Here is a 22,861-nt window from a genome sequence, read left to right on the forward strand (position 1 = left end):
TAATGGTTGTTATCTCATTGTTATTTTCATGGTTTAATGTTGGTTATAAGCATGGTTATGTGATACGTTATTGTCATGATTATTTCATGTATTTACTTGTAACTGGAAGGATAATGGATGCAAGATCTAATTGATGTCAAAACAATTAAAGGAAGAGGGTGGTGATCCTTCTTGTCAAGTATCATTTGAGTTGTCAGTGCTTTATGCTCTATCTTGTATTCATTTCCTGTATATTCCATTGATGGCAAGTGTTTGACAAAATGTCAGTCCCAATTGGGGATGGTCAGGCCTAGTCTTGGAGTTAGTTTTTGGTTTGTAAGTCTTGTTATTATGTAAATTGTGGATTCTGAAGGTGTCATTAAGTTTTGGGAAGTGACCTGGGATTTGGGCCTGAAAAGTGGCTCAAATCTCGGGAACACATGCATAGTATTGGGCATAAAATTCCCTATACACTAGCATACTATGTTGTGGGAGCGTCCAAATCTATCTAGACGCATGCATGGCCATATCAAGGGAGCATTTGGGAGTTTCATAGATTAAAAACTCAGTGGGACCTAGGGGCAGGTTACCTGAGAGGAGGGGATGGTTCTTGGGAGTCATGTTTCTAATGTGGAAGGTTTGTATGGTCTGTTTCCATCGGTTCCACTTCATTAAGGTGACTTAGGAGGTCGAATCATATCATAGTAACTTCTCATCACACGTTTACCTCGGTTGGATGGTTACTTGGGTAGATGTGGGAGGAGCATGTTACAGAGTCATATCAGAGCATGGTTCACCCCTCGGACTAGATGGGTGGTGTGTTGGTCATGCATTTATGTTGGTCACATATGTTTTCCTTATGCTTGTAGTCCGTGTGCTTATTGCATTTGCATGGTGTCGATCATGGTTGTAGTGATGTCGCCATGTGAAGATAAATGGTGTTGTTGTGGGATGTGTCATCATGAGTGTATAGTTGTATATGAATTTGTTACGCATGCCGGTGTCTATGTGTTGTTATGCATGCATTGTCATAGTTATGGTTATGTATGTATGGTAGGCCAGACATGCATTGTGAGGTCATTGTATGCAATTAGGTCATCATGATGATATTGGTATGTTATGATGTTGATAAAGCAGGAGACTCAGATCATCAAAGTGAAGTTGAAACATTGGACCTCGAGGCAAGAGCATGTCATCATATAGGTTTGTATGTTAGGCTTGCAGGTATGTAAGTTAAGAATTGTTATATACATTATGGTTATGCGTGTGCCTTTCATTCTATTGATGTTATGGTTACATACATGATAAATGCTAGTTGATTAGTGTAGTCATATGCACATGTGTCGGATAGTCATGAATGATAGTAACCTATGGTTGTATGCATTGTTATTGTTGTTTTAGGTTATAAATGTGATGATTATGTTATGTGTTGTTGATGAGCATGATATATAACTTCTTGTTGGTATATGCTAGTAACTTGATGATTAGGGTTATTACATTAAGATCTTGATGTTATATGTATCATATTAAATTGGATTGGCCTATGCAGATGGTTAGGGTTATGACATTCAAGTATGAGTCAACTTATTTGTGAGATTGTGTTGTACTAATCTAGACTGGCCGTACATATGTGATTGTTATGCATGAACGACAAATGTTTATGAGCTTATGATGTGAACATGTTAGTTAGTTACTATTATGGATATCATGATCTTATTTGTGTTTGATTTGATGTGTTTTGAAGTTATATCGTGCTAACTAGATTGATTGTGCAGACAAGATAGATTCCCATGAGATACATTAACGTATGAGCTTGCTTATGTCCTCTACTTTGTGCTTGAATGTTTGATTATGTCGTCTATTTGGTGTTTGAGTGTGCATGTCTATTATGTCATTTATATGTTGTTTAATTTTTGTTTAATCGTGTGATATGAGTATGTGTCTATAAGATTGCATCAATAAATGATCTTGCTTTAAGATGGTTTTACTAACACTTATGTTTTGAGACAGTTGATATGTACTCGAGTGTAAGTAGGTGATAGTTGTAGCATTATGTCTAATGACTATGAGTTGACTATGGATTATGACATGATTGTTAGTCTTGGTAGAGGTTGATTTCAAATTAATAGATATGATTGTCTTGATATTTAGAACATGTGGTTGACATGTGTGAGTAGTTGTAGGGGCATTAGTATGAAAAGGTAAGGTAACTAGTATGTTTTTTTACTTATGCACTGAAAATTATGTGTTTATGGCAGTATGATGTAGGGGATTGCACAACAAAAGAGATTGCCATGAAATCTTAAATAAGGCTCGGGTTGAGCTTTCACTTGGAGGCACTAGGAACCATGGGGATGTATTCATGGTATATGTTGCTAGTTTTTTTCTTTCAATATTTGTGATTTGGTTGAGCTTGATTGCATCTTTTTTATGTCTGGTGCAAGGCCTTGCCACTCTGTTTGTGGTGTCATATTGTTATTGATTTTCATGGTTTTCTTCTTATTTGTTTCTTGTCTTTCTTTTTACTTTTTGAGTCTTGGGAATTGGTTGGGAAAGAAGAAAGTTAATGAAGTTCGAGGAGAGTTGTGTGGTACCCAACAAGTGATGTAAGCCCTGGATGAAGCTCAATGCATGTATAAGGGCAGTTGAAGGAAAGCGTATAACAACTAGCTGGATTGGTTGGGTCCATTGGTGTAAATGGACGATGATGGGACAGTCATGAGAAAAGTAATCAAGAATTGAATCCTCAGATGCCTTAGCTACATTGGGAACTATTGTTCTCAATGTTGTAAATGCATTACATGGATAAAGGATTTTCTCTTAACCTTGACCTTATGATATCTGGTAATTATGTTGTAATGATGATTGTGTCGGTGTATATATAGGTATACATGTATGTATGTATGTTGTTTTTTGATGAGATTATGACTGTTTTGTGCTAATTTTATATATATATATATGTATCTATGTCACTGTATGACAAGGTCATAAGGAATCATTCTTGTGGAGGAATGATTGCTTATGCAAGTGAATCACATGAAGAGATTCTTGGTTCATGAGGAATCAAGTGGGAAGAGTAGCCTAACAGACCTTTGAGGTCAGTATCATGTGGATATGAATCAATATTATGTGATTATATTATGTCTATGTTTATGTTATGGATAGGCTAATGCTAAGAGATACATCAGCGAAATGAAAACAACGTGATCCACAACATGTTAGGATAAGCATGGATGGCAGAGAGATACTGGAAGCAAGGTTGCTTGGTAGAGACAGTGTAGTTTTGGATGTGTGTCATTACTGTTGTGCATATGTTGTATATGTTGTACATGTTGCATCTATGATGTTATGCGTATGTGGTGTTGTGTATAGATTGTGTGTACATGTTGTTTATGTAATGTTATGTACAGGATGGTACAGATAGTGTTATGTGAATATTGCATATGAAATCTTGGGTATAGATGGTGTTATGTACATGTTGGATATGTAGAGTTGTGTATAGATGATGCTATGTACATGTTGGATATGCAGTGATATGTACATGTGGTGTTGCATGCATGTTGTAAATGTGGTGCTATGTACATATGGTGTTGTGTGCATGACTGTACAAGTGGTGTTGTGTGCATGTGGTGCTAGGTACATGTTGTACAAGTGACACTGTGTGCAGATGGTGTTGTGTACATGTTTTGCATGTGGCATTGTGTACATGTGGTGTCATGTACATGTCGTGCATGTGGTACTGTGTACATGTGGTATTATGTACACATTGTACAGGCAATGCAGTGTACATGTGGATTTGTGTACACATTGTGCAATTGGTGTTGTGTACATGTGATGTTGTGCACGCGTCATGTAGGTGGTGCTGTGTACATGTGGTATTGTGTACATGTGGTATTGTGTGCATGTCATACATGCTCTGTTGCAGGCATACGGTACTATGTATGTGCATTGTGTAGATGTGGTATCATGACATACATATTCATTGTGTTGTACTCTGTGTACGTATTTGTGTTGTGTTGCACGCTAGGTGTAGGTACATGTATTGTGTGGAGTTGTACATCGGGTATAGATGTATTGTGTTGTGTTGTATGTCAGGTGTAGGTACATGTATTGTGTGGCATTGTACATCCAGTATATATGTATGTGTTGTGTTGTATGTTAGGTGTAGTTGCATGCATTGCATGATGTTGTATGTCGTGTGTGGTTGTATGTGTGTGATTCACACTATGTGTATTTGCACATTGTTGAGGAGAGAGAACTGGGTGTTTTTCGGATGTGGCAACCTATATGGTGTGCATACATAACAATGACAAAGGTAGAAGCTAAGGATCAATTAAGGGATAAGTATCAATATTTTATTTCAGTTTTATTATGCATGTGATTTATGATTATGGTCTATGATGATTACATGTGATTTATGATCTTGATCTATGATGGTTGTGTTTTGAGCTAACCTTATGTGATATGTTTATACATGATGATTTGGTCAAAGATGTTGCTTTAATTTGTTGTGATAGGAAGCAAATAGAATTGCAAGTGTACCTTATTGATGGGCCACCAATGAGGTATGATTTGAAGTTATTTCAATTTGTTTTAAATCTAATGGAAGTTATGTTTTTGGTACAGGAAGAATGAAAATGCCTAGTTAGGCGATTGAGACAGACTACAAGAATAAAAAATAACAGTGAAAGAAATTGGAATAGGTAGCACTATGTTGGTAAAGTATTTAGGAACAAGGCCATTGTGGGACACTGGCACCTAATAGTGTCCATTGGTTTCCATGAACATGATATGACCAGTATGATGGTTTTGAGGTAGGGATATGCCTTAGTTGTTGACCTTCTAATAAGAGGAAGCCTTGCCAAGGGATGGATAACCTGGGATAGGGGATGCTATAGAAATTGGAATGTTAGTGAGTGCACGGAGGGGGTGACTGGATTTCCCGAGAGACTATGTAGTAGAGAAGGAACAACCAAGGATGGATTTGTTTTGGTCATAAACATTTCCAGATGGAATCAGATGCACATTAGGAGTGCGTCCTTAAACAATTAGTCGGTAAGTGTTCACTGAGAGGACAAGTGGTGTATGATTATAGTGCTGGACATTAGATGCAAATTTGACCTTGCAGTGGATTTTGGACTTCCTCGGAAGGAGGTGAATCCTAGTATTACTTTGACGATGGAGGTGTGAGCCTCTGGATTCCCTTGTTGCAAATGCAGACATCGTATCCTTTTATTTGTTGGTTGAACAAATGTGCATATGTTTGTATTATTGTAAATACTATATCGAGCTATTTTATAAAGCTACATAGACATTATGGTTATTTGCTGGTTGAAGCAAATGTGTCTAAGTATATTTGGTTTTTATTGTAAATACTGTAATGAGTTGTGTTATAAAGCTCCAGTAAATGATATGTTTTTCATGTTTTAACAGCGATCATTGTAAATACTGCAACGAGCTAAGTTATAAAGCTCCATGGGTAGTGTGTTTGCTTTTTAGCGATTTTGTTGAGGTCTTGGTGTGGTTTAACACTGAGGACAATGTTCTCTAATGGGGACAAGTCTATAACAACCCTTGTTAAAAATCCACGTAAATATAAAAATATAAGACCACAGTTAAGGGACACTTATTCCAAGGTGAATGCTGGGAAAAACATCCTAGTGGGTGTTCATTTCGGTTATTATGGCTAAGGGAAACTAGAAAATGCAATGGCTAGGGCATTAAAAAGGCAAAAAGGTATTTTGGCACATTTATTTATGAAACTAAAGGTAAATAGGAGAAAAGGAAGGTGAAAGGTCTCAGGTTGCACGTGAGGAGGAAATTGAAGGAAAATAATGGAAAATGAAGAAAATAGAGGCATCATTGATAAAAATGCTTCTAAGGATCAGTTGGCAAGCTTTTGTCAGTGCTAGGCTTTTGCTCAATTTTGGAGAAAGGAGGGGAAAAGCAAATAAAGGAAGGACAAGAAAAAGGAAGGAAAGAAAAGATCAAGTAAGGAAGAGCAGGATCAAGCAAATTCAACATGAATACTTGCAGGTAACATATTGCATGTGTGATTTCCTAGCTGGTTTTGACATGCATGGCTTTGCATGTTGATATATTGTTCTCTTGTTGTCGGTGGCATGGTTTTGTCAGGTTATCACAGCGGTTTTCAACCTAGCCTTTCCTTTTCTCGGATAGCCATGGTGTGATGGGATTTTTTTCTTGGTTTTGAGTTTTGGAATTGTCAGATGGTTTCGGAATCTAGGGTGGAGGTGGTCTCAGGAAAATTGCCAAAGGCCTAGGAATCCCTTGGCCAGTTTTGGTGGGATACACTGTAAATCCTGAGGGTGGAGCCTCGGTTTAGGGCCTAGTGATCCGGTGTGGATTACGATAAATCCTGAGAGGCTGGTGTCTCGGTTTAGGGCCTAGTGATCCAATGTGGATTGCGATAAAAATTGAGAGATAAGGAGACGAAAAATTCCTCAAGGATAGTGATGGAGTCTGGAAACATTCCTAGTTCAATTTGGTTTTGTGATCTCGGTGCTGGTTTTGGTGAGATCAGGGTTTGGTGAGGGTGGAGGTGGTTTAACCTCTGGATTCCCTTGGTTGTTTTTGGATTGGCTTACCCATGAGATCCCACATTCATGCTTGGAATATGGCATGGGGGTGACTCGCTGAAAAGGATATTTGGTTTAGCCATGTCTACGGTCGGGTGGTACATGGAAGTCCCGAACCTGGTCGGCGTTGCCTATGTTTAATAGAAGCCAAGTTATCTTGATTTGTACTTGTTAATATGTGGCTTTAATGGTTGTTATAAGCATGGTTATGTGACTAGTTATTGTCATGATTATTTCATGTATTTACTTGTAACTAGAAGGATAATGGATGCAAGATCTAATTGATGTCAAAATAGTTAAAGGAAGAGGGTGGTGATCCTTCTTGTCAAGTATCATATGAGTTATCAGTCCTTTATGCTCTGTCTTGTATTCATTTCTTGTAGATTGCATCGATGTCAAATGTCTGAAAAAATGTCAATCCCAGTTGGGGATGGTCAGACCTCTTCTTGGAGTTAGTTTTTGGTTTGTAAGTCTTGTTATTATGTAAATTATGGATTCTGGAGATGTCATTAGGTTATTAACAGTGATTTGGGCTCTGGGCCTGAAAAGTGGCTCAAATATCGAGGACACGGGTACAATAATGGGCAGAAAAGTCCCTGGATGCTGGCATACCATATTGTGGAAGCGTCCAAAGCTTTTTGGACGCATGCATTCCCATATCAAGGGAGCATCCAAGAGTTTAATGGTTTAAAAACTCAGTGGGACGTCCAAAGCTCTTTGGACGCATGCGTTCCCATATCAAGGGAACTGATGAGCCCCAAAAATGGATAATTATTTGGGCTCATTCAACCTCCTAATTTGACTTAATCCACCATTCTCATTAGTTTATTGCATTTTCTTGATTATATTTATGCTAATAGAGTGAATTTGGTTAGTCATTATGCCAACAAGTCTAATGGGTGCTTTGTGTAGCCTTTTTGGTCAATTTGGAGACAAAATTGAAGGTCTTAATGAGCACTTGGCAGCCAAATTCGTGGGAGAACAAGGGAGAGGATTTGTAGGAAGGTGTCCCCTTCATTTATGGGCCCTTACGTCGAATTCTCCACCATCAGCTCGGAGTTCAAAGGCCACCAAATCAATTAGCACAAGGGCAGCCAAGCAAGTCAAGTAGGACTGTTGTTAACTACAAGTTTTGGGCAGCCGAGTCCCTAAATTTTAGGAGGACTGTTGGGGTCCTCAATTTGTATAAATAAGAAGGCTTAGGGCCTCATTTTGGGGTTAGCTAGTGGTTAGTCATTTTGTAGCTGGTAGTTAGTCATTTCATAGTCTTGTTGTAGTCATTTTGTAGTTCGATTTTTAGGCAATAGATTAGTTTTGTTGTCAGCTCATTTTCAAGTTCTCCTTGTGGACAGTTTTGATGTAACTCTTCATTTCTTGATCAATAAAGATGAATCCAGCTTTGCACCAGCTCTAAATCTCTCTTAGGAGGCTGTAGCTCTTGGGGTTGGGCCCATCTCAAGCGCCCAGTACCTCCTTTGTTTACCTTTATGTGTCTTTGCTGCATTCTTAGAATAAAATCTGCTATTTGTATTTAAATCTTGCTTTGTTATTTAGATTTCTTTTGATGGTTAAAGTAGCTTCTCATGGTTAGAATAGATTGGTAGGATAATAACAAGAAAAAGGCTACCAAACACCTTGGATCTCACCTCCCCCTCAGTGGAATCATGAGCTGGGACCAATGTGACTTTGCTGCCAACAAAAACGCTGTTTTGCTTTGCCATGCAATTCTTAGTGTTGGAATCCTCTTTTGTAGATTCTGATATTAGTAGTGTTTAAATGCTTCAGTTGATGATTTCTTAGAGGCATAAGTTAGTTCATTCATTTCATTTCGAATAAACTGATGTTCATTTCCTTTTGTTGTTACTTAGGTCAGAATAGAGTAAAGTAACTAGGTCATAGGTTTTATAAGTGTTTGTGTGTTCAGTTGGAAATACCACTTGCAGAGTACCTATTACCCGTCCTTACCTGCACATACCCCATCCAACCTACCTGTTTCATCCTTCACTCAGAACCCTTACCTTACATTTACCTCATTCGCTTACTTTGCCATGATTCTCATCTTCTTGTGCAACATCATTTCATCCCTCCTTGAACAAATCTCACCATCTACACCTTCTCCTCAACTCCATTCCCCAAGTCCTGGACCTCTTCACACCCCTATTTCACCTCCATACTCATTCCATCATCTTTTTCCCTCCATCCATGCTCCAAAATTCCATTTCTGAACATCCTGTAGAAAAATTACAGAACATCCTGTAGAAATCCTAAACATCCTGTAGAACCCCTGCAGACTTCCTGTAGAAGCTCACGAATGAGGTTTCTTGATAGCCAAACTTTTTGAAACTCTCTGGAAGGGTGTTGGGGACTCCTTAGACCCTCTCTGAACCTTCCCGACCTCTTCCAAGCATTTCTCCTCATTGATCCACCTCTGCACAGTCAAAAATAGTTAAAAGCACATGCATGATAATTCCAAAAACTTAATCAAAAATACAAAAAGATGTTTTCTTCAGATAGAGGTAGTCTAGACACATGTATTTTACCTTCATAGAAGTAATGGCATCTCTTTCAGTAGTTTGCATGCTCTCCTTTGCGTCAGTAGGACTAGCTGGTAGAATTAGGGTTTGCTAGGGTTTGCGTTTCTTTTTGGCTTTCAGTTTCTTTTTGCAATTAGATTAGCTTCCTTCGAGTTAGCTTTCATCCATCAATTAAAAAGCTTCTTCTAAGAGCTCATAGAAGTTGGCTTAAGCTCCTAGTGGACTTGTGCCAGCTGACCAAGTGACAGCTGCGGCAAGAGCTAGTACTTGTGCATACAGCACCGTCGCTTCCAAGTTTGTTACGAACTACCGGGTTGATAAAATTAAAGAAGGGAGTTCCAGGAGTTGTAGCATTATTGCTACAATACTGGAGGCCACCATCTTTTTGGTGCCATTGTCGGGGAAGCGTCAGAGTATTGGTGATTGTTGCTTTTCTTCTATTTTCCACTACAATCTTCTGCTAAGTAGTTTATTTCATTTCCATTATGCAATTTCATTTATGCAAAAGTAGATTAGCCTTTCCTGCTTTCATAGATTAGCATTTCAATTCCGTAATTTCATTTCTGCAAGCGTAGATTAGCATTTCAATTTCGCAAGCGTAGCCTAGCATTTCATTCCGGCAATTTCATTTGAGCAAAATAGATTAGTCCCCTCCTGCTTTCATTTCAATTCCGCATTTTCATTTCAGCAAGATAGTTAGTTGTAGTTCAATCTATTTTAGTTTTGCAGGTACCAGAGAAAAAAAACAAAAGCAATCAAAAGTCTTTCCATTTCATGCCTTGTAGGAGTAGAGATAAGTTAGAAAAATGATTGCACAACACCCCCATTGCTTCACACAGCCAACCTTCTCTCTCTTCTTCGATGGCTGTGATTAAAGAACCCTTAGGTGGACAGCAGGACATATTTGAAGAACCTCAAGGGGAGAAGAAGAAGAAACCATTCCTTTGGAGCAAATGGCTACAAGCAGAAATGTTGGGAGCAGTCCCTTGTCCAAAGACGAATTTGAAGATCAGATAGAAGATTTCAAGAGTGATATGAGGCAGTTTCTTGCCATGCAATTGGATACCCTGTGGATCCAAAAGAAGCAAGAGGAAGCCAAGAGGGCTTTGGTCATCTTTTGTCCTAGGTGCACTAGAAAGCATCCTAGGAACGAATGTCCAATGCACTCCCTAGAAGTGTGTTTTGTCTGTGAAGAATACCATCCTACGAATCAGTGCCCTTCCTTGCCTGGACTTAAAGTTGCATATCAAAGAGTTAAAGGAGCCACTGAACCACTCTATCATATGAACCAAAGGAAGTCGCCTGGACCTAGATCTTACCAGCAGGAACTGCAAGGGACATCTGAGACCTATTATGACCCTTATCAAGCCACTTTCATGCCTTCTTGGGGTCCCCCTGCTCATCCTTCCTGGTTCACACCTCCTCCTTGTTCCTTCATAGATCCATATTATGCCCAACCAGCTGCTCATTCATTTCACTCTTATGCTCAGCCACAACCTCAATGGAATGCACCTCATCAGGGGTGGAGGCCCCAATACAACACTCCTCTCGCTTCTTTTCCTCCACCACCTGCTCATCCGCAACCATCGCCTCCTGCTCCACCAAGGCAACCCCAAATGCCTGCTCAACCACAACCCCATCCACATCCATCTCAAATATACACCCCCACTCAGCTACCCGTACCACCATTTCCAAAACCATACAATGGAGTAGCTCAACCCAATTGCAAAGCTGAGGCACAACATGTGCAAATGACTCCTTTTGAGCTCAATGATGTTCACCAAAGCTCAGGAAGAGTGTTGCAAAACAGAGATTATATTGACAACATTGAAGGACCAAAGGAAAAAGAAGATTCCAAAGAGGAGATCAAAGAACCATGGGTTGCACTTGATGAAGAGAAGAGATCAGAATCAGAGATCGAGAGAGTTCCTTCATGGTTACCATCAAATCCTCCATGTACTCAAGAGAAAGATCAACAAAAAGAGGAAGATGAGAAGGTCATGATAGAAGGTGACATGAAGAATGATCCAGATCAGCAAAAGGACCAAGGATATCAAAGCTATATTGAGATATGGTTTCAGAAGGTGACTAAGTTGCAGCGGTACTCTCTTCCTCAACTATGTGTGATCCCTTCAAAGTCAGATCATTTGGTCTCTAAAGTCCGGATAGTTGTCCAAGCATGCATTTCGAGCCTTCACATCATTTTTTCTCTAATCTCGATGTGCACATGGCTCCATTGGAAGTATTCTTATACTTGAAAATGATTTTGTTTTTCAAGTAGGGTAGGGTAGAAAAAAAAAAAATGAAAATAAGAAGAAAATAAAAATCTAAGGTGAAAACCTCCTCAGAGGCGCCTTAGATTGGCTCATTGATTGAAAACCTCCATGAGGCGGTCAATGGGTTGGAAAGAAGAGAAAATAAAAGGGAATAAGATCCTTGGGTGAAAACCTCCCTTGGAGGCGCCCAAGGCAGGCAATTAGGGTGAAAACCTCCATGAGGCGCCCTAGTTGTTTTTCAAAAAAAAAAAGAAGAGAAAAAGAAAAAGAGAAATAAAACTAATTTCCATTGGCTAATTTCAGGTTGCAGCAAGGACATTGCAGGGTAGGAGGATCACTCACAACCAAGTCCAAGGGAGTTTTGTGCCTTCTACAGGAAGTTCTGTATTTCTACAGGAAACATCCTGTAGAACCTTCAAGCGAGCCAGATTCGATTTTGGAAGGGAATCTAAAGCTTGGAATCTATTGGTTATGCCTGCAAGCATCCATGTTTCCATCCCTCACCCATTTTCCATCATTTTTTTTTCATGTCATTGTGCTTCTTTCCTCAAAACTGTGTTTTCTACAGGAAGTTCCTGTAGGAACTACAAGAAGTTAAAAATGGATTGAAAAAAGTGGTTTGGTGAACATGGTAGCTTCCTCAAGGGTTCAGAAGTCCTCATGCAATCTTCCAACTCCTCCTCCATCATCTCCATACCTGCATCACAGCCCAAATTCATTTTTCATACCATGCAACAAAAATGCAAAATGCCTTGAAGCAAAAATACCTAGAACAAAATTTGTTTTTGCCATAACTTGAAAACCATGCATCCATTTGAAAAACCGTTTTATGGGGAATTGTACAAGGGTGATGGCAACATGCCTAAGCAGTTTCAACCAATTCCGGTGCACGGTTTCCAAGAAATTAGCCTCCATCGCCATCAGCTTTTTTTGCATTTTCTCCATATCCGTGCATCCGTTTCAAAACCTGTTTCATGGGGATATGCATATGAGTGATGGTAACCTACCCAAGCAGTTTCAGCCGATTCCAATGCACGGTTTCCGAGAAATCGATCTCTGAAATATTCAACCATTTTCCATTTTTCTCGAAATCCGTGCATCCATTGATCACAATTTTGCTATGGGAGGTGCATAATGATGATAGGAACATGCTCAGCAAGTTTCAGATCGATCCGGTTTACCGTTTGGGAGCAATGGCGAAAATAAGTTCTGGTTTGGTGAAAATTCAGCAGCAGCAGCTTCAAGGTGCAGATCTGAGCGTGGAAATGGACTCCTGCAGCACGCATCTGGCTAGAGGACACCTGCACAAGGAAAACAACCAAAAATTAGCAGCCAAGCCACATGCAATCAGAAAAACCAATGCATGCAGCAAATGACAGGCCATAGCAACCATTTGACTTCAGGTACGTGACTAAAACTTGTTCCTCTGTTGCATGAATCTAATTGAAGAAATGCTTAAACAAATGGAATGGTGGAATTAAGGCACGAATATGGAAACATTGAGCCGATAGTTCCTTTTCCAATTCTCTAGCAATCAGCCAGGAATCATGCAGCGTACGTGTTAGTCAACTTACGTGAAAATTAAAAATAAAAATAAAAACAGACAGTGGTAGAGGCTTTAACTCCAGTGTAACTGATCAACAAGAAGAGGACATGCAGCTCATCACAGCACTGCGTCTGCATGTGTCCACGTACACTTGGCCACTTCACTCTCTCACGCAAATCACGCAACAATTAAAGGCGGCTCAGCTAAAACTTATGAATTGTTGTTCATCTGCACTTTCCACATCCTCAACTGAAGTGTGCACAATCGGTTAATTGGTTCTCTATCATCAACTCATTGATGGTTGTTTTATTTCTCTCCGAAATGGTTGCAATGATCATGATGCGAACATTGAACCGTGGAAGTTTAATGACAGCTATGCTGCTATTAGGGGTGTTTATGGGTTTCTTTGTAGGGTATGCATTGTCACGTCTATATCAGATGTTCAAGGGCACAAAACAGAGGAGGAACATGCTGAAGACACAATTCTTGTTTCCAGGCATTTCCTTTTGCATTTTCTTTATTCTCAATGCACTGCTATGGGGAAAAAAATGAGCTGGTGTAGTTCCTTTCGAGACTATGTTTGCCTCGGTCCTTTTATGGTTCGGAATTTCTGTGCCATTGGTCTTTGTGGGCAGTTACTTTGGCTACAAGGAACCTACAATTGAAGATCCAGCAAAGACCAATCAAATCCCCAGGCAGATTCCAGAGCAAGCTTGGTATATGCAGCCCATTTTCTCAATACCAATTGGAGGCATTTTGCCTTTTGGAGCTATATCCATTGGACTGTTCTTCAGATTAACTTCAATATGGCTGCATCAGTTCTACTGTATATTTGGGTTCCTGTTCATTGTCTTTGTGATCCTCATTGTTACATGTGCAGAGATCACCATTGTCTTGTGCCACTTTGAATTGTGCAGTGAAGATTACAACTGGTGGTGGAGATCTTATTTGACTGTTTCTATGCATGCCTTTGGTTTGTGCGAACAATATACTTATCAGTGAAGATTGACTGAGGCTCTGCACTCTGTCTATGGGAGCTTAATTCCCTTTTGACAGTCGAGTTTGGGCAACAAAAGCATTATAACCAGGGAATTGGTATAGCAATATATATGTCTTTGATAGAAATCTGTCCTTTTTTTTTATGTGCCCACCTAATACATTTTATCCTCTGCATCGGTGATAAAAGCACCATTCTGATTTAAACTATGGATGTATTCCTACCATTCTGTTCCCCAACTACTTGTTAACCCCAAATCCTTTGCAGTTTGCCATACTCATGTACCCAGATTGATGTTTAGACTGACACACCTGAGAAATCCTATCCTGAGGATCAAAAGAGGAAGACATAAAACAACAGTCCCTTTCTGCTCGAAGCATTGAAACAGGGCACTCTCACCAAACCAGACCAACCAGCTTACATCCTTTTTGGAGCAAGTTGAGTGTCGCACAAAATTGAAGAAAGGAAACACGCGGAGGCAAGAGAGAAAGGCAGTGGTAAGAAGACCTAGGATAGGCCATCACAGGAAAAGCCACAAGAACAACAAAAGGAAAAGCAAGAAAAAGGGCCAAATTGTTGAGGCCAAAACTGTGGGAGGAATGAAGGCACAAACACCAAGGGAGAAATGGTTTCAAACACGGGCAGAGAGGACTAAAAATGTCAAAACAAGTAGGGACACACCCAAGGCAACCACAGCACAGGTCAAGGAGAAGGCATCTTCAGTCAAACAGGCAAAAACATTGAAGATTGTTTCTACAGGAAGCCAAAACTCAGCTACAGGACTTTCTACAGGAAGTTTGGAAAAAGGGCAGCACAAGGAGAAATCAGCCGAGATTTTAGCTAAGGAGGCAGCACCTGTGTTGGCCACCCTAAGCACATTCATCCCCTCCATGAACACTCATTCTTTTTAGGGTTCGGACACAATTTAGTCATGGTTCAACTTTCTACAGGAAGTTCTGTATTTTTACCAGAAACATCCTGTAGAAGCCTTTGGGTAGGCTAGAATCAATTATGGAGAGGGATTTGAAGCTTGAAGACTGTTGAGGAGACATGCAACCACTCCTTTCTTCCATCCTCCACTAGTTTCATCTCCTTTCGCCACCATTGCTGCCATCAGATTGAATATACTTGCACACTCATACCAAGGCTGAGAATTCACTAGGAAAAGGAACAGGCAGTGGGAAGAAGCAAAGAAGCATGGTTTCATGACAGAAAAGAGGACATCACTTCAGAAGCTTGGCATGACAAGGAGGCCACTAGGGCCATCAAAGATGAGGGGAAGATTGGTTGCTCAGAGGATGAGCAACACTTTCAGTAGGGGGGTGATGATGAGCCCCAAAAATGGATAATTATTTGGGCTCATTCAACCTCCTAATTTGACTTAATCCACCATTCTCATTAGTTTATTGCATGTTCTTGATTATATTTATGCTAATAGAGTGAATTTGGTTAGTCATTATGCCAACAAGTCTAATGGGTGCTTTGTGTAGCCTTTTTGGTCAATTTGGAGACAAAATTGAAGGTCTTAATGAGCACTTGGCAACCAAATTCGTGGGAGAACAAGGGAGAGGATTTGTAGGAAGGTGTCCCCTTCATTTATGGGCCCTTACCTCGAATTCTCCACCATCAGCTCGGAGTTCAAAGGCCACCAAATCAATTAGCACAAGGGTAGCCAAGCAAGTCAAGTAGGACTGCTGTTAACTACAAGTTTTGGGCAGCCGAGTCCCTAAATTTTAGGAGGACTGTTGGGGTCCTCAATTTGTATAAATAAGAAGGCTTAGGGCCTCATTTTGGGGTTAGCTAGTGGTTAGTCATTTTGTAGCTGGTAGTTAGTCATTTCATAGTCTTGTTGTAGTCATTTTGTAGTTCGATTTTTACGCAATAGATTAGTTTTGCTGTCAGCTCATTTTCAAGTTCTCCTTGTGGACAGTTTTGATGTTACTCTTCATTTCTTGATCAATAAAGATGAATCCAGCTTTGCACCAGCTCTAAATCTCTCTTAGGAGGCTGTAGCTCTTGGGGTTGGGCCCATCTCAAGCGCTCAGTACCTCCTTTGTTTACCTTTATGTGTATTTGTTGCATTCTTAGAATAAAATCTGCTATTTGTATTTAAATCTTGCTTTGTTATTTAGATTTCTTTTGATGGTTAAAGTAGCTTCTCATGGTTAGAATAGATTGGTAGGATAATAACAAGAAAAAGGCTACCAAACACCTTGGATCTCACCTCCCCCTCAGTGGAATCATGAGCTGGGACCAATGTGACTTTGCTGCCAACAAAAATGTTGTTTTGCTTTGCCATGCAATTCTTAGTGTTGGAATCCTCTTTTGTAGATTCTGATATTAGTAGTGTTTAAATGCTTCAGTTGATGATTTCTTAGAGGCATAAGTTAGTTCATGCATTTCATTTCGAATAAACTGTTGTTCATTTCCTTTTGTTGTTACTTAGGTCAGAATAGAGTAAAGTAACTGGGTCATAGGTTTTATAAGTGTTTGTGTGTTCAGTTGGAAATACCACTTGCAGAGTACCTATTACCCGTCCTTACCTGCACATACCCCATCCAACCTACCTGTTTCATCATTCACTCAGAACCCTTACCTTACATTTACCTCATTCGCTTACTTTGCCATGATTCTCATCTTCTTGTGCAACATCATTTCATCCCTCCTTAAACCAATCTCACCATCTACACCTTCTCCTCAACTCCATTCCCCAAGTCCTGGACCTCTTCACACCCCTATTTCACCTCCATACTCATTCTATCATCTTTTTCCCTCCATCCATGCTCCAAAATCCCATTTCTGAACATCCTGTAGAAAAATTACAGAACATCCTGTAGAAATCCTAAACATCCTGTAGAACCCCTGCAGACTTCCTGTAGAAGCTCACGAATGAGGTTTCTTGATAGCCAAACTTTGTGAAACTCTCTGGAAGGGTGTTGGGGACTCCTTAGACCCTCTCTGAACCTTCCCGACCTCTTCCAAGCATTTCTCCTCCTTGATCCACCTCTGCACAGTCAAAAATAGTTAAAAGCACATGCATGATAATTCCAAAAACTTAATCAAAAATACAAAAAGATGTTTTCTTCAGATAGAAGTAGTCTAGACACATGTATTTTACCTTCATAGAAGTAATGGCATCTCTTTCAGTAGTTTGCATGCTCTCCTTTGCGTCAGTAGGACTAGCTGGTAGAATTAGGGTTTGCTAGGGTTTGCGTTTCTTTTTGGCTTTCAGTTTCTTTTTGCAATTAGATTAGCTTCCTTCGAGTTAGCTTTCATCCATCAATTAAAAAGCTTCTTCTAAGAGCTCATAGAAGTTGGCTTAAGCTCCTAGTGGACTTGTGCCAGCTGACCAAGTGACAGCTGCGGCAAGAGCTAGTACTTGTGCATACAGCACCGTCGCTTCCAAGTTTGTTACGAACTACCGGGTTGATAAAATTAAAGAAGGGAGTTCCAAGAGTTATAGCATTATTGCTACAATACTGGAGCCCACCAGGAACATCCAAGAGTTTAATGGTTTAAAAACTCAGTGGGACCTAGGGGTTGGTTTAATGTTGGTTATAAGCATGGTTATGTGAATGGTTATTGTCATGGTTATTTCATGTATTTACTTGTAACTGGAAGGATAATGGATGCAAGACCTAATTGATGTCAAAACAGTTAAAGGAAGAGGGTGGTGATCCTTCTTGTTAAGTCTCATATGAGTTATCAATCCTTTTTATGCTTTATGTTGTATTCATTTCTTGTAGATGTGATTTATGTCAAGTGTTTGAAAAAATGTCAATCCTGGTTAGGGATGGTCAGGCCTAGTCTTGAAGTTGGTTTTTGTTTTGTAAGCCTTGTTATTATGTAAATTGTGATTTTGAAAGTGTCATTGAGTTATTGGCAATGATTTGGGTTTTGGGCCTGAAAGGTGGCTCAAATCCCGAGGACACAGGCATAGTTTTGGGCAGACAAGTCTCTGGACACTGGCATACCATGCTATGGGAGCATCCAAAGCTCTCTGGTCGCATGCATTCCCATATCAAGGGAGCATCTAAGAGTTTAATGGTTTAAAAACTCAGTGGGACCCAGGGGTTGGTTACTTGAGAGGTGGGGATGGTTCCTGAGAGTCTTATTGTTGATGTGGAAGGTATATATGGTGTGTTTCCGTTGGTTCTACTTCCTTAAGGTGTCTTAGGAGGTTGAATCATATCATAATAATTTCTCATCAGATGTTTACCCTGATTAGTCAGTTACTTGAGTAGATGTGGGAGGAGGGTGTTACAACAAAACTTTGGGAAGCAATCTGATTATGGTCTAGATGGTGACATACTACTAACCTTTAGAGGTAGGATATATGTACCTAACCAAATTATGTTAAGCAGTTTATGTTGGATGAGTTCCATAGAAGCCCTTATACTGCTCACCTGAGATATCAAAAATTATTTTCTGCAATTAAAAGGAATTTTTTATGGTCGAGCATGAGGAAATACATCACTGAGTACTTGGCTAAATTTTTAGAGTGCCAACAAGTTAAAGAGGAACACCTGCATCCTATTGGGTTGCTCCATCCCTTACCCATTCCTGAATGGAAATGGGATACAATTACTCTAGATTTTATTATGAGACTGCCCAAATCCAGAAAATTGAATGACTTCATCATGGTAGTGGTGGATAAATTAAGCAAAAAAACCCATTTTATAACAGTTAAATACACATAAAAAAAATCGAAATTGCTGACATATTTATGAGGGATATATTTCGGATACATGGTATATTGAAAGTGGTGATCTTAGACAGGTACGTGAAATTTAACTCTGCTTTTTGGAAAGCCCTTTTTACTAGACCGAGTACTCAAATCTAGTTCAACACCACGTATCACCCCTAGACTGATGTGAAAACTGAGCGAGTGAATCAGGTGCTGGAGGACATGCTCAGAATGTATGTGATGCAAAAAACAACCAAGTGGGAGGAGTACCTCCACTTAGTTGAATTCACTTACAATAATAGCTATCATGAATCCTTGGGAATGAGTCCCTTTGAAGTGCTATATGGGAGGAAATGCAGAGTGCCCACTAATTGGAACAATCATGAAGACAAGCTGATATTAGGCCCTGAAATGCTTGTTGATATGGAACATGCAGTAAAGAAAGTACACCAAAATTTAAAGGCTGCCCAGGACAGGCAGAAGACTTATGTAGACAAGAAAAGGACCTACAGAGAGTTTCATGTAGGAGACCATGTTTACCTACGAGTGAAGCCTAGGAAAAGCACCTTGCAGTGGGGTAGCTGCGCGAAATTAGCACCTCGATACTATGGTCCTTTCCATATTTTGGAAAGAATTGGGCTGGTGGCATACAGACTAGCGCTACCCACTCACATCAGGGTCCATGATGTGTTTCATGTGTCATTATTAAAGAAATATATTTATGATCCTAGACATGTGATTAATTGGTAGGATATGCAAGTAGCATGTAAGTTGTGATTTGAATTAGATAATATTGATCATAACCAATATAAGACAATGACACGATGTGATTATGACATAGGTCGAACCAAACGGAGAACTCCTGGTAAAACCTTTACGCATTCTCAAGTAGAGAGAAACAACGCTACAGAGGCAAGCTATCACCCAGGTTAAAGTGCAATGGGATCACTTCAGCCAGAAGAGGTCACCTAGGAAGATAAGGACTTCATGCAACAGGCCTATCAAGATTAGTTAAGCAGTGTGAGATGAAAATCGAGGACAATGTTTCGCTCGAGGGGGAGATGTGACAACCCATGGATACTTTAATAATTTATGTTGTTTTAATTTCACTTTTCACTTTTACTGGTTATTTTATGAACTTAACTGATTTGTGGTCTAGAGGAAGGCCTAACAAACGATGTGTTTAAGATTAAAGAAAAATAATTAAAGAAAGGAAGTTTTGGTATTAAAAGAAAACTTTAAAATAATAAACTCTCCAAACAGTTAGATTAGTTAGAAGCTCTCTCGTTTCCTATGGAAATGAAGGGATCCAAGGAATGAATATTTTTTTCTCGAAGGAAAAAGAAGGAAAAAACATAAGGAGAGAGAGAGTGGAAGGAATTGATACCTAGCACAGGATGTTGTGCAGGTGAGCAGGATGTTGCAGATATTAAGGAGTTCTTGAGCTAGACTCTTAGTCAGTGGAACCCTTAAGTGATCCCTATGAGTTAAAGCTATGAACTGGACTAGGTGGTCTTGAGGTTTGGAAAGCTAGCTTAACTCAGGGTTCAACCATATACTGTCTGGATGAGAGAAAGCTTGGGGGGAGATTGGACATCATTGCCAGTCTAGTGGTCAAGTGGAGAGACTTCCTGATTAATCTTGTAGTGCAGGCAGAACATTAGATAAGTATTACTACGTGGATGTGTTTGCTTAAGTTTTTAAGGAAATTTGTGACTTTGTGTGTCAAAAAACTAAAGATTGGTTATGTGTTATTTATTTTGAAAAAATAATGAACATGGTGTGAATGAGAATTTCATTTGGTATGCAGTTTGAATAATAGAATAAGAAACTCTGAAAACTAATTTAGGCTGTGAACAATGAAAGAAGAATAAAAAAGTTGTTACGTATTAATTATAGAACTAGAACAGAAGAAGCTATATTTACAAGGGAAAATTGTTATGTATGTATTTACAGAAAAATTCTCGAATTGAACTTAATAGACCTTTGAATAATTAAAAGAGAGAGACTCTTGCGAGGGTTGTGGTTAGTCTCAATATTAGAGGTTGGAGCCCATCGAAGGCAATCCAGTACCATGGCTAAAATCTATTAACACCTTTGGGTAGCAAGTTGAACCAGAAAAGCCCAGTTCTCCTTGAAACCAGGTGATATAGTCCCTTTTTGTATATATGTGAAAATTATGAAGAAAACAGTAAGCAGGGAGACATTATTCTAGATTCAGAAACTAAGACCCAGTAAATGAGAAAACATATAAATATGTCGACAAATGAGGCTGCAAATTGTTGTTGTGAAGGCATCTTTTCTTCCACAACTAATAAACTACCATGTAACAAGAAAAGTTCTGAAAGACTAAATAAACTCTTAACCACTTATTTATTTTTCTCAAAAAAGTAACATGATAGTGATCCAATATTTTTACACAACCGAATGTTGTTGACAAGTAAAGAAAAATGACAGAATGCCACAATTGATCCATAATTGAATTCTGATAATAAAGTAAAGAAAATGACATAATGCCATAATTATCCATAGTTGAACTTTATTAACAAGCAAGAAAAGGGCAGGTTGACATAGTATATTTATATAAACAAAATTCTGTTAACCATCAAGGAAAATGGTTGGTGGCCAATCTATATATAAATCGAATTTCTGTAACAAGCAAATGGATTCGGCGGGTTACCATAACAAAACCTTGTAGGGTTATCATCATACCCAAAAAAAAGATACAATTAGTTAGGGTTATAAATAAACCATAGAAACCAGTTATAAACCATTGGAACGTTGTAGATTTGCAAAACACTAGGGTAATTCTAGTCAGCCATGGGTTCAAATAAAACTAAGCATGCCAGAAAGTAAATTCTTGAGAAAACCCATTAATCCACTAAGTGAGCTAAAGAGGAAAAGAACCTGGAGAGACATATCGTGGATGAGTAGTTGCATGCGGCTAGAATCATATGGAAACCAAAAGAGACCAATACTATACTTACCTGGAGAAAAAGAGACAAATAACCGGAAATTGTCAGAGAAGTCGGGGCTTTAGAAGTTATAAAAACCTAGGAAAAAAATTAATAATGAACTTAATCATTGTACCTGAATGAGAAGAACTCAAACCTATAGAATAGAACCCAAGAGGATTAGATTAAGAGAGGTGGAACCCCAAAAGAACTAAGTTGTCCGCAAAAAAATAAGGGTAAAGGCCTGTGTGAGGGGAAGTAAACCTACCAGCTTCCATGAAGTTGTTCGAACAAAGTCGACCTAGTCAGTTAACCATGTTGCAGACCCAGTAAACCCTAACGTCGAACAATGGAATGAGGGGAAGCTTCGAGACCTGGGAGAAGACAATTACCTCATCGGTTGTTGCTTCCATCCTAGCAGTTAGATCATTTAACCCCAGTGGATGGTGGATACAATCCCACGTAGGTGGGGTAGATAGTACATGGTTGGACACATTCACATAAGCATTAAATCACCTTTATTTTTATTGCTCGAATTCCTAAGGGCTATGTGGGTTGAGCCAAATACAATGGGATGTTTGACAAACAAACATATTAAAAAAATATAATCTGCAACATGTCGTAACCCCTAGACTAATGTTATAAACTCTTAATGTGTGTTTGTAGTCCCTAAGTTGGAAGTCTTCTTTATATGAGTGTCATTCATTATGTAACCTTTAAGTAGATTGAAGCTTGAGTATTGTATAGATTTCAAATCTAATAAATATTAGTATTTTTTATTTTTTTTTACTTTTTTATGGTGATATACCTTATTAGAAAATATGTAATATAGATAAGATTTATTTACGAAATTGATTGAACCAAGTATATTCAATAATAAAAATCAGGTTAGAAAAATCAGTGTAATATGTAGTGTTGTTGCATTTGTTTTTTAAATCTGCCAAGTTTTATGGTTTAATTTTTTTTTGGAAAATAAAATATTAATTATGGAAAAATTCATAAATTTGGATTTTTTTAAATTAATTTTCCAACACACTTCTATTAAAAGTTTTTTTTTAACATTTTTTAATTCTAAAATTTTGATTTCAAATGGAGTTGTCTAACAAGGTGATGAAATTGCCCTTACGACCAAAAGTGGGGGTAAAAAAATTTCAAAAAATCTTGTAGAGGCAGTGTTTGAATCGTGTTTTTGATGTTGGAAATGGATTCAACACCATCGAAACCCTCTAGGACACCTAAAATTTTGAAGTTTAACAACTATAACTTGGATTTACAAAAATCCTTGCCGG

The 22,861-nt window shown here is 38.9% G+C and overlaps 1 long non-coding RNA gene across 1 annotated transcript; it reads right to left on the bottom strand.

Moving 5' to 3' along the window:
• Window positions 1-21,231: 21,231 nt before the first annotated feature.
• On the bottom strand, window positions 21,232-21,965 carry LOC149236461 (uncharacterized). Its single transcript, XR_016268401.1, has 3 exons — window positions 21,841-21,965; window positions 21,709-21,729; window positions 21,232-21,605 (listed from the first exon to the last, which is right to left on the bottom strand). It is a non-coding gene; the product is annotated as an uncharacterized LOC149236461 (long non-coding RNA).
• Between the last annotated feature and the right edge of the window lie 896 nt (window positions 21,966-22,861).

This window comes from Pinus tabuliformis, chromosome 8 (genome assembly GCF_031772625.1).
Source record: "Pinus tabuliformis cultivar Carrire ecotype Pingquan chromosome 8, CPIR1, whole genome shotgun sequence".
NCBI lineage: Eukaryota > Viridiplantae > Streptophyta > Pinopsida > Pinales > Pinaceae > Pinus > Pinus tabuliformis.